This window comes from Hibiscus syriacus, unplaced genomic scaffold (genome assembly GCF_006381635.1).
Source record: "Hibiscus syriacus cultivar Baekdansim isolate YM2019G1 unplaced genomic scaffold, ASM638163v2 tig00110602_pilon, whole genome shotgun sequence".
NCBI lineage: Eukaryota > Viridiplantae > Streptophyta > Magnoliopsida > Malvales > Malvaceae > Hibiscus > Hibiscus syriacus.
This window is the reverse complement of record NW_024062798.1, coordinates 519,146-540,303: the sequence shown is the minus strand read 5'-3', so window position 1 is coordinate 540,303 and position 21,158 is coordinate 519,146. Positions and strand designations below refer to the sequence as shown.

General features: G+C 36.6%; 1 long non-coding RNA gene and 1 pseudogene across 1 annotated transcript; both read right to left on the bottom strand.

The window, feature by feature from the left end:
• Window positions 1–382: 382 nt before the first annotated feature.
• Window positions 383–19,681, bottom strand: LOC120135144 (annotated as a pseudogene).
• On the bottom strand, window positions 4,391–5,252 carry LOC120135210. The gene is made up of 3 exons (XR_005517232.1): window positions 5,118–5,252; window positions 4,569–4,708; window positions 4,391–4,437 (listed from the first exon to the last, which is right to left on the bottom strand). It is a non-coding gene; the product is annotated as an uncharacterized LOC120135210 (long non-coding RNA).
• Window positions 19,682–21,158: the final 1,477 nt, after the last annotated feature.

The window sequence follows — 21,158 nt, the reverse complement described above, 5'->3', positions numbered from 1 at the left end:
TGAATATGACTTGTGATATAAAAAATTATTTTTTATTAAATATTTTTGGTATTTTATTTAATTTTTTAAATAATTATGACGTCGTCCGGTTCTTCCGACCGATCGGACCGGTTCGACCGGTTGAACCAGTGAACCGGTAGCATGACCGGTTCGATAACCGGTCCGGTTCTGAAAACCATGGTCTAATCTTTCTTATCACTACCAAATAAAAAAAAATCCAGCAGAAAATAACAAAGAATATTTAGAGAGAAATAATAGTAATAAGAATAACAAAAAATACAATATTTGCTAGTTTGTTGTTTACAAGGAACTAGTATAACATTTGTAGTTAATGCTGCAGGATTTTTGTACTGTCACTAAAATTAGAAGGCTGGCTGGTACCTTAATCCTGTAAAAATTGGAAGGCTGGATCCTCCATAAGTTCTTCCGCGGCTCTTACTTGTGCGTAATCCTTGACTCGTTGGGAACTATGGATGTCGTCCATTGTGAACGGAATGCTACATTCAGAAGGGGTTAATCGATTAGGAAGACGAATCTTCAACATTCGATATTGGAGTAGCTGAAATTTGACTTTGGTTTTAGTTATATTACCTCAGATCATCCTCCAGCAGGAAGGAGTTGCTGCCATCGTCGGACTCGTCAGTCATAAATTGCTTCATGCGAGAAAGGACCTGTTCGTGCGAACGAAGGTCATACCGTACGAAACGAAATGAAGAAACGAAGACTAGGTAGAGAGAAGTGCCAAACAATTTGAGGATATGACTTACATCTTGTGAAACACTTTGAGTGTTGTATTTGTCATCCCTGTAAAGCGTGCATACCCTATAGAGCTGTTGAACGCTCAGGCCCTGGAGAAAACAAACAACGTAAGAGGAAGAAGAAACCGTAACTCGAAACATTTCGGAGGATAGCGAGAAGAAAGGGGAAGAGAGACTTACATTACAGAGGTCATTTGCTATTTCTTCGTAGGTCATTTTGGATTTCTGATTTATAACCTGGGAAAGACAAGACCGGGTTTTTCGAAACAGAGCAATAAACCATGAAACAGTCCACATGACATGCACGAGCACGACACAAATAGTTGAGCATGTCAAAATCTAAGCTATACAAAGAAACATACCAAGAATCCAACAGCTTGCCTTGTGTGTTTGAGTTCATCCCATGCCGGGCCTACATACTGTAATTAAACAACCATAAACTCTCAATCCAAATTTAGAAATTACTTCAAACACTGTGAAAGTGCCACCTTTCATTAGTGGGAACTAAAGAAATTACCTCATGGTCTGCTTCGGCACACCACATTTCCAGTTCAGCTAAGCCAGACTTCACATACTCCCCGTTGCTAAATGTGCAGCACTCTCGACGGAGAAGAAGGCTGTAGCAGAAAATTTTAACATCATATATTTTGAAATTTGTTCTTATTATATAGCAGAATATTTTAACATCATATATTTTGAAATTTGTTCTTATTATATCATCTAGATTAACGGGGAAAAACAGACAAAACAACCCTTTACCTGTTAAACAGCTGTACGTTAATATATGCAAAAGTTTGAGTGAAAATATTCTGAACAAATACTGGAGCCACCTGGAAATAAAAGTGCCATAACCATAAGTTCATGGCTCAAAAAAAAAGGGGGGGTCAGAAAGTGTCCATCAGAATTGCAAATTATATACAAAGTTTTCTTTTAATATGCTCATCATCCTGTTCAGGCACTCGATAATGGCCTTCCAGTGACTAGCTGGAGATGTATAGCCTTGTTCTACGGACGTTGGAAAAGCAGCTCCTTTCGACATCCTAGGTACCTGACATGTAGGGCGATGAATTAGAAGCATAAAAAAATAGCAATTCAAAACACTTGTGCAGAACATGATATTGTCATGTAGAACCTAAATATGTAAAAGAATGAGGTAAATAAGCTTAACAAGTAGACGCGTCTCTCACTAAAATAATTGCTCAAACCATTAATCATTCTCTTTGAGGATTTCAAACCAAGCAGGCAGCAAAAGGTAAATTGCAGATAAGTTAAAGGAGAGCAGCTTGTGATAGTTTCACATGTAAAGAGCAACCTAAAACGAAACACATGATTTTTCGTAAGAATGATTTAATGCTTTTGAATAAAGATTTGAAATCAAAATGAATTAACACACAAATAGATTTCAGTCAACAGTACAACATACATGATCTACAAGTTCAAACGAAGCAATCTGGAAAATATCTAGTGTGCAAGGCACTATAGAAGCTAGGGTGATGGTTCCAAAAATAATTATCAGAAGGACCGCCATACTTTCTCTGGCATATTGCAACTATCATGATTTTGAAAGCAAAGAAAATATCATGAAAAGACGCGATGATACAAATGTGTAGCTCCTTGTACCTGAATACAACGAGAATAAGTGGTGCCAGTTCCTTTTTCAGGTTCTCTCTAACGATACCATAGATCTTTTCTACATAGGCGGAGAGCTGCTGCTTAAAAAGAAGAGCTGGATACTTGGCCTCAACCTGGGTCACTATACCAGCTTGAAGATTGGCAGAAGATGAACGGAAACTCTGAGAAAGAATATATCAAATATTTTTCTTGCATGAGTTCTAGAATCATTCATCAAAACTGATAATGATTGTATAACAAGATTTTAAATAAAGAACTAATGTGTTTTGTTCTTTCCGCCTTTTGTAGGACAATTCAGAGATATTTAAATCAGGACTATTTCATGCAAACAATTGAAAGAAATGGTAAATGAAATATCACAATACTTTGGTCATCCTTGCAAACAATGATGCTGCAGCAGGTGGTTTCTGTGCTCCAACGGCTTTCAAAGTACGTTGAAGCAAAAACAACAATGAAGATGTGTTTGACAGCCAATAAGCTATGTGATCAGTGTTGTCCTCATCCTGAAAATCATCACATGGAATAAAGAATATTATATTAGATATATTTCCTCATCTTTTCAGTTGCTTAAACCTGCTCAATCAGGAAAAAAAAACATAGTTTAAGAATCAGATAATCTGGCATGAGTCCCTATCAAAGAGAATACTCCAACTGCTTCGGAGTAATTCTTGAATAAGCTAAAAGATCAAGATTGCTATAATAGCTCCTATTATTATCATTATCTTGAAAGAACAATGGTTTATATCGAGGACAAGGATTTTATCTTATACAAAAATGAGCTTTCTGAAATAGACATACCTCTAGTGCAGATCCAATCATCTCAATAAGACGATCAAAAACACTTGTTTTTTCAGCTTCGAATAACTTCCAGTGGAGAAGACATTTGTATATGGTAAGTGCTGCAACAGCCTTTTCTTGACTGAACCCAAGATTCTGCGCTACACAGTTGATCATATCATCTATACTCTCTTGCTGCAAAGAAGATACATACAAAAAAAAGGTTAATCCCTAGAAACGTCACCCGATACAAATACTTGAAAAGAAGAAAAGAAAAGGGAGAATCAGTTCCACATCATTGGATTTCATACTTGATGCCTTTCGGTTTGGGATCTCTTCATTTTACTATCTTCTCTACCAAACTGTTTTGATGTACCCAGTTGTGCCTGTTAGAAAGAGTTTTCCATCTCATGATGATAGAAGCAACAAAGAACAAGGTACGCAGATATATATAATAAACTGAAGTGATCGGAAATTATATAGTCTCTACATTCTTCACTTACATGATGACCATTTTCCAGAGGCTGCAAAGTGAAATAAAGTCCAATAAGGAAAAATCCGAAAAGCAAAAAATAATCAGAACCGGTAAACCAACTGAAGGAAAATAAGGAAAGCATGTTAAGATATATTTCACTGCAGATGGCACCTCTGACATTATTCTACCAGGTGTACTTTGCAATTTCTTGACCCCAGTACCCATGTCCAAAATCTTTTCTTTAAGCCTATTAAAGATGCAAGAAAAAAATATTCAGAAGAAGAAAGCAACTTCCCAGTCAAAGAATGAATAAAATTTACTAAACATTCGTGCATAACATATAAACTTCAAACACACATTATCCAAGTTCAAAATAGGTATAAACCTCTGCACTTCAATTTTGAGCTCAATTATCCTCGACTCTGCTTCCATAGCCTGCTTTAGCCGCTCTTCACTAAGCTTGTGTGTTTCTTCATATCTTCTCTCTGTTTCATTAATTTTCTCTTCCAAGGAACTTACCAGAGCCTGCAATGGGATTGAACAAAAAAGATTTCAAGAAACATAAAGGAAGAATAACAAAGTTTAAAAATGACATCGTGAAAGCCTTTAGTCAAACCTAAGATCTTATTTGAAGCAACAAATGTTTAACAATACCTTCAGCTGCTCATTTTCAGCAGTAATTTCTTTCATCAATTCAATGTCAATAATGGGAATCTCCTTAATTATAGGAACTAGTTCAGTAATGCTTTTTGTAGCTTCATGTTCCTCAACTAGTAACTCTTTTGTTTCTTGAACCTACAATGGCATTGTCCCAAACAAGATTTAAAGAAACATAAAGGAACAATAATTAAGTTTAAAAATGACATCAAAAAAAGCCTTTAGTCAAACCTAAGATCTTATTTGAAGCAACAGATGTGTAAAAATACCTTTAGCTGCTCATTATCAGCAGTTGGTTTATTCATCAATTCGTTGACAATGACGGAGCTCTCCTGAACTGCAGGAACTTGTTCAGCAATGTTCTTTGCAGCTTCGTGTTCCTCAACTAGTAACTCTTTGTTTCCTGAACCTACAACGCCATTGTGCCAAACAAGATTTCAAGAAACATAAAGGAAGAATAACCAAGTTAAAAATGACATCAAGAAAGCTTCTAGTCAAACCTAAGATCTTGTTCTTATTCGAAGCAACAAATGTCTAGCAATACCTTTTGCTGCTCATTTTCAGCAGTAGGTTCATTCATCAATTCATTTCCAATAACGAGGTTCTCCTGAACCGCAGGAACTTGTTCAGCAATGTTCTTTTCAGCTTCACATTCCAGAACTAGTGACTCCTTTGTTTCCTGAACCGACAATGTCATTGTGCGAAGCAAGATTTCAAGAAACATAAAGAAAGAACAACCAAGTTTAAAAATGACATCAACACAGCTTCAAATCAAGCCTATCTTATTCTTGTTCAAAGCAACAAATGTCTAACAATACCTTCGGCTGCTCATTTTCAGCAGTAGGTTTACTCATCAATTCGTTGTCAATAACGGGTTCCTCCTGAACCGCAGGAACTTGTTCAGAAATGTTCTTTTCGGCTTCAGGTTCCTCAACTAGTGACTCCTTTGTTTCCTGAACTTACAATGAGATTGTGCCAAGCAAGATTTCAAGAAACATAAAGAACAGCCAAGTTTAAAAATGGCATCAAGAAAGCCTTTAGTCAAACCTAATATCTTATTTGAAGCAACAAATGTCTAAAAATACCTTCAGCTGCTCATTTTGAGAGGTAAGTTTATTCATCAATTCATTGTCAATAGCTGGGATCTCCTTAATCGCGGGAACTTGTTCAGCAATGCTCTTTGCAGCTTCACGTTCCTTAACTAGCAAGTCTTGTGTTTCCTGAAGCTGAAGTCGCAGTTCGTGAAACTCAAGTTGCTTTTCATTCAAGGTAGATTCAAACCTTGCACTTTCCTCTTCTTGTAACTCTTTGTTTTCTGAAGCTCAAGTTGCAGTTCCTGAAACTCAAGTTCCTTCTTTTGCAAAGTAGATTGTAACCTTTCAGTTTCCTGTGCTAGTAACTCTTTTGATTGCTGAAGCTCAAGTTGCAGTTCATGAAACTCAAGTTGCTTCTTATGAATAGAAGATTCAAACCTTGCACTTTCCTGTTCTAGCAACTCTTTTGTTTGCAGAAGCTCAAGTCCCAAATTCTGCAAAGCAGACTCATACCTTGCACATTCCTGTCTTTTGGATCCCTCAAACTCAAGTTGCATCTTCTCCAAAGCAGCTTCAAACCTTGAACTTTCCTCAACTAGTAACTCTTTTGCTTGCCTAAGATCAAGTTCCTTCTTTTGCAAAGTGGATTGTAACCTTTCAGTTTCCTGTTCTAGTAACTCTTTTGTTTGCTGAAGCTCAGCTTGCAGTTCCTGAAACTCAAGTTGCTTCTTTTGCAAAGTAGATTCAAACCTTTCACTTTCCTGTTTTTTAGATTCCTCAAACTCAAGTTGCATCTTCTGTAAGGTAGATTCATACCTTGCACTTTCCTGTTTTTTGGATTCCTCAAACTCAAGTTGCATCTTCTGCAAAGTAGATTCAAACCTTGCATTTTCCTGTTTTTTGGATTCCTCAAACTCAAGTTGCATCTTCTTCAAAGTAGATTCAAACTTTGCACTTTCCTGTTTTTTGGATTCCTCAAGGTCAACCTGCCCTAATGCATAAATCAGTTAGGAAAAATAAAAACACATACAATTTAGAACGTAGTTTAAAAGACAATATATAATTTTCCTAATGGTTCTTATCCTTTCTATCATGTTTTTCTATGAGAAATCACAAATGAAAGTTAGAAATGGACTAATCAAACAGAGGTGACAAGAAGTTATATCAAACGGATATCGAAGATGTTAATGGATAGACAGATAATTCTATGACAACATGGCTGGAACTGTTGTAAACCTGTGCACTTGTAATAGTAACATTATTATTATTAAGAAAAGCTCTACCCTGGTTCGTTTCTCTAGCTGCAAGCGCCATGTAAGTTCTTCAACTTCCTTTTCCAGCTTAGTTTTGGCTTCTTGGAGGGCACCAGTTTCCCTGGCGGCCTGCAGACAGAGGAACAAAGGAACAATAAATTGAAACAATCATACACATACTTTGAAAAGAATGGTAGAAACTGAGACTAAAAGATGATAATTTCAACAGATACAAGTAACATAAGCAGAAAGGGAGATGATTATTCCATTTCTCAATAAATAGCCGGTAGCAGGGACTGATTCTCGACATTCGTTCATTGTATATAATCAATCAAGATCAGCAGAAATAATAGTAATGTTCGTATAGCAACAGGGATGAAATTATCATCTATGAAGAATTTATTTTTGAAACAAAAATACAAGAATACACCCATTCAAAAGAAAATCATGAGCTTAAACTAATTTGAGAAATGAAAAAATCACCATTCTTAGCTTCCGTAATTCTCTACGTGCAACTCTTGCTCTCCAGGCACATTGTGTGGTAATTGCTGCTTTCTTTAACTTTATATAATAACACCTGGCCATGAAGCGTCTATATCGAGTCTGTAAAATACATGAAATCACATATCAAGCGTGCAACATGAAAGAAAGCATGAGCATTATTACTTTTTCTGAACAGATCAGCCTCAACACAACTATGATAAAACCCAAAATCAAGACTATGCCCATTCTTTTAAAGGTAAAATTCGAACCTAAAACCTACTTGAGAACGATCTTTCTCGTTACATTAGGGCACACCACACTGGAGATTGTTTCTCTTTAGAATTACAACTAGTGATTGGTAGAGTAGAATCAAATGATTAAGCAAAGTAGCAAGAATTTGAAACAACGACATTCTTTTTATATCGTCGACTGATTGTGATATTATGGGGAAAGTAAGCATTAACAAATGGTTGAAGAGAGGGTAAAACGAGAAATCAGAAAGAAAGCTAGTGCCTATTAATGTCAAAAAATGAAAGAAAGTTTTATTTTCACCTGAATTATAGTTGCAGCTTTTGTCTGCCTTCTGAATAGAAGCTCACTACGAGCAACCATCCCACGCATACCTGTTTGAATAGAAATAGCTGAGGAGTACAATTTTTTGTACGCTTTCCTCGCAAGAAACCTGCGTGAATATTTTTGAATTTTCACACTAGCAGCTTCTCTTCTCATCCTCATACAGATGGCGTGCTGCTACACCTGCAAACAGGTTAAAAAAATAAAAGTGAGTAACTATGACAGTAGATATAGGCAAGCAATTCCATCTCCTGATACAATCAGAACATACATGGATGAAATGCTCTTTACCTCTACACAAGGCTTGAATTTGTATGGAAGATAACTTCAACAATGTATAGTATTTACAAGCCAAAAACGTTCGGACTTTTCTCTGTATTAGACTCGCTGATCTTGCTAAAACCTCAGCTCGCAGTGCATCTAGTTCAGCCATCTGACCAGCTCTGAGAAAAACTTTCGTTTTACCGATCTGCAATAGCAGAAAATCTGTAAGGTACAATATTGAACGGTACAAGAGCTAAGTGAAAGAAACAATATGAAAGTGCACTGGATGCCAAAACTTATGCAAGCAGCCAGAAAGCAAGAGATTTGGACATAAATGACATGCATGAACTACTTAAGAAATACACGTAATAAAAAAAGAGAACAGTCCCAAAGTTAATTTTAATAAAATATAAATACTTAATACTGGACGCACCTGATAACCAGTGAGGTTACTCTTCTCCAGAATCTTCTTGCTAGCAGTGACCTCATTGTAGCTACCACTGAATGACATAGAAACAGATATATATTGGGAAATAAACGAGTAATAATAATTTACCTATAACAAGATGAGTGAGAATGCGAAATAAAAACGGAAAAATAATACCCGAAATTCATAACGGAGTTCAACCAATTATGCCTACGTCTCCGGACTGCTGCAGATCTTTTACTAAGAGAGAAAAATTACAGGTGTTTACATAACACTCACTACTCACAAGAAAGCTCTCTAGTATTGGGAGAAAGAAATGATTTGGGATTTTGGGATGATTTTGAAGCTAAATGAGCTAAGGTATTTATAGTTGAAGTTTAAGGACTGATCTTGTAAATACCTTAAAATGTGAAGTTGCTAAAATATAATTAACCCATGTGCCCCCTTTGCTGAAATTATGCTCCCCCTTTGTTGATTTTGGGAGCCACCAACGCCCCCTTATTTGACTTTATAATCTTCCACTTGAAGACTGATTTTAACCTGTCTTCACACCTCGATCAATACAGCAGTATTTCTAGTCTTGTTATTCTAACATGTCAACTGAAGTTGAACACAACTTTAGTTTGTTTGTGGTCACCGTCTTTATCAACATGTCCGCCGGATTTTGAGATCCACTAATCTTTTCAAGTTTTAAAATCCCATCTTCCAGAAGAGACCGGATAAAATGATATCGCAATTGTATATGCTTCGTCCTGGAATGAAAAGACAGATTATTTGCTAGATGAATAGCACTTTGACTGTCGCAATACAAGACATTGTTTTCTTGTTTCTTGCCTAACTCTTCCAAGAAACTTTGGAGCCAAACCATTTCTTTGCTGGCTTCCGTAACAGCGATATATTCTGCTTCGGTTTTGGAGAGAGCAACTATCTTCTGTAGTTAAAAAACTCAACTCACTGCAATACCTCCTAGAGTATAAATATACCCTGTAGTGCTCCTTCTGATGTTAACGTTTCCGGCTAAGTCAAAATCTACATAGCCTGTCAGTATCGTATCTCCACCTTTGAAACAAAGTGTTTTGTTTGTAGTACCCCGTAGATATCTGAGGATCCATTCGACTGCTTCCCAGTGTACCTTGCCCGGATTATTCACGTACTTGCTAACAGCTCCCACTGCATGAGTAATATCTGGTCTAGTACAAACCATGACATACATTAGACTTCCAATTGCTGAGGCATACGACACCTTCACCATGTGTACACGTTCTTCCTCTATCTTTGGTGATTGTTCTTTGGAGAGTCTAAAATGAACACCTAAAGGTGTACTTACTGGTTTAGCATCTTGCATGTTGAACATGGAGAGTACTTTGTTGATGTACTCAGCCTGTGATAACATTAAATTCCTCGACTTTGTGTCTCTCTTGATCCTCATCCCAAGAATCTGCTTTGCAGCGCCCAGATCTTTCATTGCAAACTGCTTCGACAATTTTTACTTCAAGTTTATAATCTTTTGCATGTCTGAACCTGCAACAAGCATGCCATCAACATACAACAATAAAATAATAAAGTTGTCGAACTTCTTGATATAACAACAATGATCTGCTTGGCATCTGGTAAAACCATTGCTACCCATGAAATTATCTAACTTCTTGTACCACTGTCTAGGAGCTTGTTTTAAACCATAAAAGCTCTTCTCCAACCTGCATACCAGGTTTTTTTTGTCTGCCTCTATAAGTCTTCTGGCTGCCTCATATATATTTCTTCCTCCAAATCACCATGAAGGAAAGTTGTCTTCACATCTAATTGCTCAAGACGTAGATTCTCTGCAGCTACAATTTTCAACACCAGTCTGATTGTAGACAGCTTCAAGACTGGAGAGAAAATTTCATTGTAGTCAATACCTTCTTTTTGTTGAAAGCCTTTGACAACCAATCTTGCTTTGTAGCGTTTGCTCCCATCGTACTCTTCTTTAATCTTGTAAATCCACTTGTTATGGAGCGCTTTCTTGCCTGGTGATAATTCAGTTAATTCTCACGTCTAATTTGACATAAGCGAGTCCATCTCATCTTTCATAAAAGACTCCCACTTGACTGAATCCTCCACCTGCATTGCTTCATTATAGCACTCTAGTTTACCATTGTCAGTCAACAACAAGTAGTGCAAAGAAGGTGAATAACGCTGGGTTGATTTAGGAATTCTGGAGGAGCGTCTCAGTTCTGGTATGCGTGGTTCTTCTTGAACTGCTTCAGGATTGATCTGAACATCATTTCTAGAAATCTCCTCGAACTCAACACATTCCTTTGTTTTAGCTTTGGTATTGGAGCTACTTGATTCTATGATTGACCTGTCTTTGTACATCACATTCTCATTGAAAATGACATCTCTGCTTCTGATGATCTTTCGATTTTCGTAGTCCCAAAACCGGTAACCGAACTGATCACCACCATAACCAACAAAGACACATTTGTTGGACTTGTCATCAAGTTTACTTCTTTAAGCAGAATCTATGTGTACATAAAAAATACAACCAAACACTTTTAAGTGTGAAAGTTTTATTTCTTTTTTGCTCCAAGCTTCCTCTGGTATTCCACCATCCAAGGGAACTGAGGGCCCACGGTTGATCAGGTAAGCTACAATGTTGATGGCTTCAGCCCATAGCAATTTGGACAATCTGGCATGTATCCTCATGCTTCTGGCACGTTCATTCAAAGTTATGTTCATGTGCTCAGCTACGCCATTCTGCTGCGGTGTCATGGGAACTGTTGTCTCCATCTTGATCCCATTGTTTGCGCAAAAAATCTCTGAATCTACTGTTTCTATACTCTCTTCCATTGTCAGACCTCAACCGCTTGACTTTCAAACCAGTCTCATTTTCCACTATGACCTTCCATTTTTTGAATATATCAAAGACTTCTGATTTGTTCTTCATAAAATAAACTCACACCTTCCTCGTAGAATCATCGATGAAGGTGACATAATATAGTGAGCCTGCAAGAGATGAAACTACATCAGTATGAACCAACTCTAACTTTCCTGCCTTGGGTATCTTGTCAATCTTTGCAAAACTGACTTTCTTTTGTTTGCCAAAGATGCAATCTTCACATAGTCCGACATCTACATTCTTTAGATCTGATAGCTTCCCTTTTGACAAAAGTGTCTTCATCCCTTTCTCGCTCATATGACCAAGCCTTTGGTGCCATATGTTTGATTTTCCATCAGCATCTGCTGCAGTAATGATATTCTCTAAATTTGAGGTTACATAGAGAGTACCAGTCTTCTTACCACGAGCAATGACGAGTGCTCCTTTGATAATATTCCATTCACAGCCCGAAAAGGTTGTATTATATCCTTCTCCATCAAGTTGTCATACACAAATCAAATTTTTTTTTTAGGCCAGGAATATGTCTCACTCCTTTCAGCTTCCAGGTGGTCTGGTTTGGCAACTTTAATCAGATGTCTCCTTTTCCGACGATCTTCAAGGTTTCATCATCAGCTAGATGAACCTTCCCAAAATCACCACTGACATAGTTCTCCATGATTTCTCGGCATGGGGTTGAGTGGAAAAGTGCCCCTGAATCCAAGATCCATGATTCAATAGGATTGTTGACGCTTAGAATCATGGCATCACCTGTCTTCTCTGTCACGTTGGCAGATTCCTGTGCGCCGGTATTTTTTTCGGTGCTCAACAATCTCTTTTAAAGTGACCCTTCTTGTCGATAACAAGTAAAAATCTTTTTTTCCCGTTCTTGATTTTCCCGTTCTAGATTTGGATCTGCCACGATTTGAATTTCTTTCTAAAGTTCTCCCTTTGGACTCCGTGTGCAAGGCTGAGGAGGTTGATGTTTCACCCGATTCTCTCCGTCGAATTTCTTCGCTTAATACCAGATCCCGAACATCGTCGAATTTTAATTTTTTGTTTCCCGACGAGCTGCTGACTGCTGTAACAGTAGCATTTCAACTGTTTGGTAGAGATAATAAGAGAATTAAAGCTCGAACTTCATCATCGAATTCAATTTCCACGGAACTCAACTGAGTTGTGATTGTGTTGAGTTTATTAAGGTGTTAAACCATTGATGCCCCTTCCGCCATCCGCAAATTGAATAATCGCCTCATCAAGTGAACTTTGTTTGAGGTCGATGGCTTCTCATACTTACTGGAGAGAGCCACCATAAGACCCGCCGTGATCTTTTCCTTTGCTATGTTGAAAGCAACATTGTGGGATAACGTCAGTCAGATAACTCCGAGGACTTGTCTGTCGAGAAAAGCTCAGTCTTCATTCTTTATGCCTTCTGGTTGCTTTCCTGAGAGAGTTTGATATAGATTTTTCTGGTACAAAAAATCTTCAATCTACATCTTCCAAAAGTCAAAGTCCGCACCATCGAACATTTCAATTTTCACCTTCCCTTCGTCTGCAGCCATTGCCCCACTCGAATCTGGATTCGATTGGATCGTTTCTGACAATTCTTGCGAACCACCGTGTATTAGAACACCTCCCTCGACAAATTCGTATCGCCAGAAAAAAAATTTACTTTCACGAAATTCACTATTCACATGAATGGTAATGAATAGTAGCCTCGCAAAAAAATTGATAAAATTCACAACCAAAAGCTCTAATTACAAGTTGTTGAGAAATAACCGAGTAATAGTAATTTCCCTATAACCAGATTAGTGAGAATGCGAAATAAAAGCGGAAAAATAATACCCGAATTTGATAACGGAGTTCAGCCAATTATGCCTACGTCTCCGGACTGCTGCAAATCTTTTACTAAGAGAGAAAAATTACAGGTGTTTACAAAACACTCACTACTCACAAGAAAACTCTCTAGTATTGGGAGAAAGAAATGATTTGGGATTTTGAGATGATTTTGAAGCTAAATGAGCTAAGGTATTTATAGTTGAAGCTTAAGGACTAATCTTATAAAACTCTAAAGTGTGCAGTGACTAAAATGTAATTAACTCATTTTTAATTTCAATAAAATATTCGGTGCCCCTTTGCTGAAATTATGCTCCTCCCTTTGTTGATTTTGGGAGCCACCAACGCCCCCTTATTTGACTTACAATATATGCACCTCACAGGTAAGTCCTGATTCTAGTAGCATTATAAAGAATAAAAGGGATACCTAAATAGAAGTAATAATTTTGAACCGCAAGAACAGATTTTGGAAATATTACCTCTTACTCTTAGAGAGAATCTCTGGAGCCAATATGGAAAACCGAGCTGTAAATTCACGAAACGTCTTTCGAGAGGGAAATCCAGCACAACTAATTCTAATTGCCTCCATCACTCCCTGGAGTCAAGTACAACCGTCACATGTGGACATATAGACAGGCTACTTATCAACAAAAGCAAGGATTGACCAAAATATCAAGACTTACCCCGCAACGTAGTTGTTGTAGTACATTTTTGTTCTCAAATATTGCCGGCTTAAGAGCATTATTTGGCTTCACACAACGAATGTAGTGTGGTTCGGTGGCACTCAAAATCTCGAGCAAAGCTTGGAGTTGTTGCTGTATAAAGCACATGGTATGCATGAAAATGAACAAAAATAGATGAAGCATGTAATCTACCTTTAGCATACACACTAGACTCTAGAGCAGAAACTGACCTTGAAGGAGGAACCTATTGAGGAGAACTTTGATGATTTGGAAGTTTCCTCAGGTGGAGGAGGAAACAAGCTTGAAACAAAAGAGCATTCTGAAGCATGCAGCAGAGCTTGATGCTCTGAAACAACATAATCCTTGTTCTTATCCAGGAAGAGATCGGTCTGGTAAGTAACCTAAAGTGCAAATTCCTTCAAATTAATGTTAAGCAGATTTCACAAAACTAAATTTGAGAATCATAGCTGATGTGACTATTTTCTAGTCAACATTGAGACCGGTTTAAGTTTATTTAATTTAGGTTCTAATATTACCACTTAAATACTTGAAAAAGAAAACAATCACAACAGTTCATGTTATTTAGTTCTTGTTAAACAAGGGTTCTTATGTGTAATTTTGAGTATTATTAGCTAAGTGGGACCTTCTTGTTTAATCTCAACTGTTTGTTAGTCAAGTTTAATTCCCTTTTCCAAGTTGGACATCAACACATTCCGCAGGTATAGGACTTGTAAGAACAGCCAAATATATAATCTAGATTCTGTGGATAATAACAAAGATATTCCAGAAGGTTTATCGTCTAGCACGTATGGATGCCCTGACATGGTAAAAAATACTTACCTCGCCAGCATAATGATAAATGGTGAAGTCAGTGCGTGACAACTTAGGTTTACTGAAGCGTTTATTGTCTTTAAAAGTCTGATAAAGCTTTTGAGCAAATGTCTCGTGTGTTGATCTGGGAAACATACTATGAAACAGGAATAATTGTCACAGTTTCAAAGGGTAATTGAAGCCAAAAAAAGAACTAAAATTGACAAGAGTAATCGTCACAATTTCACAGGGAGATTGAAGAAAAAGAAACCAAATTTCTTTAAATAAGAAGAGCTGGTTTATCATTTTGTTATTCTGATACCTACCAAGCCTCATCAAGAAGAGCTATGATGCCACCAGGTTCTGCAAGTCCAAAAGAAACATTAGTTAGTACATAAAATTTCTACTACTCGTCATGAAAATTAATCCCCCTTCTCAGTTTCAAAAAGATCCTCTCTAGCACTATTTTCAAAAAATAATTATTAATTAAATTCATTTTAATTTTAAAAAATCAACCTTAAAATTTTATTCCCGAATCTACAGGATACCTTTTACTTTCAATGTAGATATTTGATTAAAAAGGAAGTTAAAAAAGGGAAGCGTCGAACATTTTGACATGGATTTTCATGCAAGCATTATGATAAATAGAGTAATCTTACATGCAAGCAACAAAAATAAATTTTAAGCATTACTAGGATTTTCATGTCAAGCTCAAGCTCTGGTTTCTCATAGCTTGAGCTCAATGCAGTTCAGTCAAACCCCAAAAGTTCGACAAGCTACCAAATGGCACTACGATTGATAACTACCCTTACGATTTTCCTTCTGGTAGCAATTTTATAAAGAACTGTTATGTTTGATTTGAAGAAGTTAGAAAACAATGAGCATTTATCTGTCTATCGTGCATGTGTATGTGTATGTGTATGTGTATGTGTATGTGTATGTGTATGTGTATGTGTATGTGTATGTGTATGTGTATGTGTATGTGTATGTGTATGTGTATGTGTATGTGTATGTGTATGTGTATGTGTATGTGTATGTGTATGTGTATGTGTATGTGTATGTGTATGTGTATGTGTATGTGTGTTATGTGTATGTGTATGTGTATGTGTATGTGTATGTGTATGTGTATGTGTATGTGTATGTGTATGTGTATGTGTATGTGTATGTGTATGTGTATGTGTATGTGTATGTGTATGTGTATGTGTATGTGTATGTGTATGTGTATGTGTATGTGTATGTGTATGTGTATGTGTATGTGTATGTGTATGTGTATGTGTCTGCACATATATATATTGGCAGAGTGTTTCACATTATAGAAAGTGAGATACAGGTCATGAAAACAACAATGTAAAACAGAAATATGATGCACCTTTTCAATAAGATCAAGAATATCTTGATTATCAATAAATTCTATATAACTCCAGTCGATTTCTTCTTTCTTGTATTCTTCCTGCTCCATCTTAAAAACATGCTGGTAAATGACAAGCACAGTTATGCTAGGCAGAGCTTTAAAATTTGAAAATATCCTAAATACATTAAAATCAATCTAATGCATAAACCTGATTAAAATGTTGCTGCAGCTTTTCATTTGTCAAATTGATACAAAATTGCTCAAAACTGCATACAGTGAAAATTTCAAAAATTATGTAAGTACTGACAGACGCAGATTAAGGAATCCACACCGCAAAACTAGAAAAACTGACACAAACATGTGGGCAGACTAGCTTTAAAATGTATTTAATTCTGCAATCATCCGATCCAAGAAAACAAACTATAAAGTAGTTATCAGCCAAGAAAGAGGAGTAATAATATCCCCAAATTTGATCAGCAAAGCCCAACATAATCAGTAAGGGATCTTTAACAGATTAGGCCTTGAAATATTGGAGTTCCTGAGCAAGACATCCCAGTAATGAAAGTTACTGAGGGATGTCATGCAATAAATTGGTTTCGTAAATGAAAAAAACTAAAGCATACCGGTTAAGCACCTGTTTGTCTTGAAACTCTCAAACCCATAAATATCCAGAACACCAATCAACAACTCTGATGCAGTATCCTGACCGATAGAAACGTTTATCTTGTCCACAAGCCTGGGGAATCAAAGTTCAAATGTTAAAAAATAACTTTAGATGGAAGCGTTGCAACAGAGTGTGTGTGTGTGTGTGTCCAGAGTAAACCCATAAGGTAAATTGAAAGTTACCAGTCAAACAATTTTGAATAAACAATTTTTGCCAAAGCATCTCTGCTGAGAGCTGCTGTATCGGGGTCAAGTGATTTTGTAATGCTCTCATCACGAGTCACCATAACACGTTTAACAAGAGAGTCTTCAAGAGCCTTCAGATTACACCTAAACAAGAGGCAAAGGCATATTACAGTTTTTCAATTTACATCTATATATAAGGATGAAGGAGTGGATGTTTAATGATAACAACTGCAAAAAAAAATTACTTGAATAGTTCTGCTGCGGTTTTTAGATGGAACCGAGATTTATCATCCTTAGGTTGAGAAGAATCTATTTCTTTTCCCTTTACAAACTCGACATTTCCTAAATGAAGAATTGCAGCCACAACTCGGAATATTGCATCCTGACATACAAAGATTTATCATAGAATAAAAAAAGTGAAATAATCGCAACTAGAGTCAAAATGCATTACCTGCTCTTCCTGACTGATCCCGACAACATCCATTGCTCTCTTAGTTGCGAGATACTCCTTATATTCATCTACGCCATCCAGATCATAACAATTTGACTGTTTTAAATAATGAAAAGTTCGCGGATTTCCCAATTTGTACTTCTCAATATCCTGATACATGTATTAGGAAAAAGGACAGAAGGGAATTAGATGCCTCTTTGTAACACAAAACCAGTTAACATAGGCAAAAATGAAGCTCTCATGTTAAAAAATCACAAGTATCATGAAGGCCAAAATAATTTTTATTTTCATCAACCACATGGATCTAGAGTAATACTCACCCCTCCCCCCCACACACACACACACAAACGCACGGTGTAATTATCATTAGAACATAGACATGGGTTTCTCTGTGAAATCAAATGCAGAAAATTCAGAGACAACACTACCTCTGCCGGTGCAGCACAGAGCATATAAAAGCAATGATAGTTTCTCTCTGGATCAGACACCTGACAAACACGAGATCGTTCTAGCAAATAAGTCCTTATTGCAGCTCCAGAAATTTGGCCCTTTTTATCAAATTGAATTTCCACAAACTTGCCGAAGCGACTGCAATTATATCATAGTCAGCCCGGGGAAGTCTTTCATCAGTTAAAACAAGAGACTTTACAGGAAAAGTTTCAAAGGCATGTGGAAAATTCTATTCCCTATAGATTTCGAACCTTGAGTTATTGTTTCGGACAGTCTTCGCATTGCCAAATGCTTCCAGAACAGGATTAGACTACAGACGAAAGAACAGCAAGATTAGGAACAAATAATATTTTCTATTCAAGCACCCTCATTTTTCAAGAAGAAGATGGGGAACCACTCAACCAAGAATGAAGTACCAAATTCATCAATCTTACACACAGAAAAACTAAATTAATTGAGTTTAACTACCTCCAAGACCTTCTGCTCCACAGAGCGTTCTTCTGTCTTGCTAGCTTTCCCTCCCATATAGGCTAGATAGCGCATAAGACTCTTCGTACTCTCTGTTTTCCCAGCACCACTTTCCCCACTTACCAAAATCGCTTGGCTTATTTTCTCATTGATCATATTTCTGTTCATAACGCTTATTACATCAATGAACACGTCAAGAATGCAAAAGAAGTTTACGACACGGGAAGCATAAAAACACACTACCTATAGGCAGCATCTGCAACAGCAAATGGATGTGGGCTCAGCTCACCAAAAGCTGCCCCTTTGTATTGTTCCATCATGTGATTGCTGTATAAATGTGGTAGTCTTCGAAAAGGATTTACGGCAATCAATATGTTTCCTGTGTAGGTCTGAAATAAACATCAGCACATTTGGCTTCAGACAACAATACGTAACTCTGGCAAAAAAAACAGCCCCAAAAAATTAAAGCAACATATTCACACTCGGTCATCATGAACCACAGTCAAAGGACTGCATTAAGTGAATCAAGATGCAAAATATATGATCTAAGTAACCACTGCTATAACATTGCAATATATTAAACAAAACGAGAAATATGTTCTGGAGTAGCTAATTCAAGCAACCCCTGCCAACTTGGAGATATATCTAACAATAATAAATAAATATATATATATAAGAATGCAAATCCACTGTTGATACTTACATATATTTCATTGATATCATAACGACATCTTAAATTCTGCAAAACCCCAGGTTCATGCAAATATGCTAGCTTCGTCATATCATCAACACCGCATGAAGGAAATTCAGGGTCCTTTGGATAGACATTAGCTGATTTGGCGACAATCTACGCAACATGAAAGGAATACAAATTACAAAAGCCACAAGCCTTTCAGTTGCCAATTTCATGCACTGAAACAATGACTAAATAAAGAAAGAACTAATACGGACTGATATATATAGAGAATGAAATTAGATCTTGAATCGATGACAGATACTGTTGGCTGAAGTTCTGAATCATGTTAATATTTAAGGAAATTTTGATTTACCGTTGAAAGATGTACATAGTAGACACACAAGGTTAAAAGAATTCAAAGAAAGAACAAAACAAAAACAATAAATAATTAAAACCATATCGACAAGGAAATAAAGTAATAACTTAAATACATCAAAGTTCATTATGCCATTAATATCATGTTCATGTATTCTTCATTTCCAGTTTAAAACACATATACATGTTTCATGAATCACAAATCCTGATCCCAAGCACGGAAAAATAAGTAAATCCTTCGCGCAAGAAGTAAATCATTTGGCTTCTAAGTAAATTGCTGTTAGGTGAAAATTTCATATTTAGACAATAAAAGCCATAACCAAAAAATTCTGTTTTGGACTACACCAATCGGGGGGGGGGGGGGAATAGGCAAATCGCATAAAATCCTGAGAACAAGAACTCACCGTCTTCCCTGATGTGGTGTTTATTTTAATATCATCCCCTTTAACTTCCGTCACTTCCCCATCTAACCAAGCTTCGTCTGGGTCCTCCACCCAAACATGAGATCCAACAATAATACTGGATGGGGCAGCCTGTGAAGCCATGTTGAATCATCAGCATGTCAATTTCAAAGAATATCGACTCATCTCAAACAATGAAAGATGAAACCAAATTGTATTTATCATACAAATGGATATGTAGGACCAACAAAAAGGTAGAACAGTATCCGTCAAATCAGAAATCATTGAATTTGTGACATTGAAATAACAAATTCAAGCTACAAAACATGATCTCAACAAAAAGCAGCGTAAGTTGTGAATATTAATTCCACTAAGCCACCTACTTCACAAAAGACTGGTGTATTACAGATTGAATTGCATAAAGTAAATACTGACAAAGCTTTTATTCTATCGATTTCAAGAAAGGTACGGATCACAAACTCACAAGAAACTTAACGGAAAAGAAAAAGAAAAATGCAGCTCGAGTTACTGGAATTACATGAACGAAATAAATATGATGTTTGACAAAATAAATACAAAAAACATAAATGCACATTTAAACAATGAACATTTCTAATCTAAGCGTTGATAAATTCATCTGGAGCTAAACGAACCTGAATCTAAAATTAACAGAATGAAAACGGTGCATGCAAAAAAAAAAGGAAATGAGAAATAAACATGAAAATAAAAACGAAATCGCGGGAAAACAAATTGTTCACCATTGGTTCAGGCTAGATTCAGATCCGACGCGGAGCCAGTAACCCTAGATCCTTCCACGATACAATGCGAAACGAATCGCCATCTAAAATTTGCCTCTAATCAACCAAAAAAAAAAGAACACAACGTTCACATTCCAAGCTCTTCCCTCTAGCTCGTTCCTCTCGCTCGTTTCTCTCTAATCGTGCCGAATGTATCTCTTTATTTCCTCTGCAACAGAAAAAAAACAAATCGTTATCAAAATCGTCTTTTAATCCATTTTGATTTGAAACAAAGAGGTGATTCTATTCTATGATATAGATTACAAGTAAGAAAAAAGCCGTTGCAGAAAAGAGAAAAGCCATATAATGTAAGAAGTGTTTAAGCCTCGCCTTTTCGCGCAACGTAAACGAATCACAACATCGGACATTAACGAAGAACTCCTTCCTTCGCCTTCGTTTTTGGCTCTGGTTTTCTCTTTTTTCCTTCCTTTTTTGTCTCCCTCGTGTTTTTTGGTTTTCCACAACGACGTGAACGCGAAAAGTCAAAATCTATAATACGAAATTCCCGGCTTATCCTTAAGTTTGGAGAATATTTGCTGATGGTTCTCTCGTTGTACTCTTTGATTGTGAGGCTAAAGTTCGTCGCAATTAGTGTGGGTTAAATGGTAACATCGTACGTAAAAATAATATTTTTTTATATAATTTCATTTAATAAAAGATAAAATTATTTATATACTATTAATGTATGAATCTTGTGCTTCATATTTATTATAATAATTTTTAATATGATAATAATATTTAGGTTTAGGATTAGTTATAGAAATTTAGAATTGTCCGATGAAGATTTGGTGGGTTCCTTTAGCCAAGCCACTGTCCATAAATAG